This window comes from Hipposideros armiger, unplaced genomic scaffold, assembly GCF_001890085.2.
Source record: "Hipposideros armiger isolate ML-2016 unplaced genomic scaffold, ASM189008v1 scaffold_114, whole genome shotgun sequence".
NCBI classification, from domain to species: Eukaryota; Metazoa; Chordata; class Mammalia; order Chiroptera; family Hipposideridae; genus Hipposideros; species Hipposideros armiger.
In genome coordinates, this window is record NW_017731464.1 from 3191589 (window position 1) to 3194304 (window position 2716).

The window sequence follows — 2716 nt, forward strand, 5'->3', positions numbered from 1 at the left end:
CTAAGTACAGTGTCTGGTACTTAGCAAGTGTTCAGATATTTGTCGAATGAATGTGTAACTGAATGAATGAATGAATAGACAGTAGTATAGCTTACTTCAGGGAGGCATTTGACTTGCTTCTTCCTGTCCTTATGGACAAGACAAAGAAATATAAGCAGAATATAAATCTGTCTCTAGTGACATGTAAAAAGGCTGTGTATCTCTGTAGTTGGCATGTTTATTGAATACTTTTTTTTTTATCAGCAACAATAAAGATATAATTATTAGTTTTTCAGATGGGAGGAATTGCCTACACATTGGACGGCAAAATTCAGAGAAATTCAAAAAGTTTCATTAGTCTGGAATGGTAGGTTAAAGCAAATAAGATAAAATGTAACAGGAACAAATATTAAGCCTTATATTACATTTTTAAAATGAGTAGCACAATTATGGAGTAGAAGAATCTGACCTTTTAGTTTATTCATATTGATATGATGTAGTACTCAAAAAAGTCAATCAAACTTGAACAGAGTCATAGTGTCGAGCTCAAAAGAGTTAACAGTCTTTGTACCCTGAACAAGTCAGACGATATTTGGGGTATTGTGTTCAGTTCTGGGAATCCTATTTTATTTTGGACATTGACAAGGTGAAATTGTCCCACAGAAAGTCACCTAAATGGCAAAGCATGTATAATAATGTTTGAAACTCCTGTTTCAGCTTTTTCTTTCTTTTAGGGCCAGTACCCATGAACTCTTACCTAAAGCAGTCCCCATGACGTGGCCTATAGATCAAAAGCAGTCCCCTCCGCATGTTCCTTTAGCTTGGAAATAAAGGCTTTGCTAACACTGCAGATGTACAGAGCCAATCAAGGGACCTAATTAAAGGTCTGTGCTTGGGTTTATTGGATCATAAGTTCCAACCCAGAACCTTGTGACTACTTGTAAATTTAATATTGAATGGTTGTGTAAAGGACCCATTACATTGTTCAGACAAATTCCTAAATAATATCAAAACGGTAATTTTGATAGTACTCTTGCAATGGTAGACAAAGTAAAGGAAAACTCATCTTTTTTGGAGTATGTCAGCTTTTATTCCTCAGGTTGTGAAAAGGGAAACTGCTGTAGAGTATAGATACTAGGTATAATACATACATCAGTGATTGGGGAAAAAAAGTGCATTTCAAAATGTCTTACAGGGCTTTTCAAATTATAATCTGCCTCTTCTCCTCTCCCAGGTTTCTAAAAATTAGCTTTCCTGAGGTATAATTTACATGCAATAAAATTCACCAATTTTAAATGGTTCAGTGAGTTTTGATAAAATATACAATTGTGTACCCACCAACAAAATGAAAATATAGAACCTTTTTATCACTGCAAAATTTCCCTTTGTATCCAGTTCTCTTGCTTCACCTTCACGCTCTGGTAACTTTTTAAATAGCAATGACTTTTTATTCTTATTTAAAAAATGTTTTTCCACCTTTGTTGAGATATAACTGACATAAAATATTGTGTAAATATGTATTGTGTAAAATACTGTGTACAACTTGATGACTTGATATATGTTTATATTTGAAATGATTACAATAGGAAGGTTAGTTAATACATCTATTACTCTGGTAACTATTGATTTTCTTTATGCCACTACTGTTTTGCCTTTTCTAGAGTTTCACATAAATGGAACCATATAGTCTTTTGTTTTTGGCTTCTTTCATTAAGCATAATGCTTTTGAGAGTCATCCTTGTTTTTGCATGTATCAGTAGTTCATTCCTCTTTATTGCTGAGTAGTACTATATTATATGGATATTCACAATCTGTTTAGTTTTCCCTGGTTGATGGACATTTCCAGATTTTTTNGTCCCATTGATCTGGTTCATTCATCTCCTCCCCAGGGCAGGACCCTGCCGTTCCTGCTTTTTCTTCATTATTTGGTTTCTCCAGAACTGTCATGGCATTAGATGCATGATGGGAGTTGCAATGCACATGAGATTATAATGGCATTATGACTAGCTAAAAGGTCAGGTCCTGGTCATAGGGATCAGCCTGGCTGGAAGAAACTGGTTCTCGTTTTCCCCAGCTGCAGATATTGGATACTTTCACTTTGTTACTGGTATAATCAGTGAAGCACCTCACCTTGTGCTCTGGAGGGGATTGTCAAATTTCCTAGACTACATGTCCTGCCTCACTGTCACTTAACTAGCTGAGTGACTTTGAGCTTTGATTTTCTTACTTACAAAATAGGATAAAAACAGTGCCTCCTTGGCAGAATGTAAGGATTAAATGATATAATTCATGTGGCGTGCTTAGCACCATGCCCAGCATATGTTACACACTCAATAAATTAACCTATTTCAGTATACTGCGCTAAGATGACAATGGGTGTTTTTTTTTTTTTTGTCAGAAGGTTTATTTTCATAATAACTAATAAAGGCCTGTTTAATAGTTTTAAAGCTATTAAAACCCAGCACTATCCTTTTGTCCTATAAAATATGTCATAATAGCAAGGTAGGAAATTTAAGATTCTATTCTTTCTTCATTGCTTTAATGAATTCATTCTCAATCTAATCATGGACTTGGGAGAAAGAGAGAAGAAAAGAACCTGTAAAAATAATTTTAAAATATTCCAGAAAGTAAATCGCATAGATTCCCCCTTATATAACAATTTCTAATGTCACTAACTCTATACCATTGGGCAACTTAGTTAACTCTATGTAACTTAACAAATTATCTCTAAGCCTCA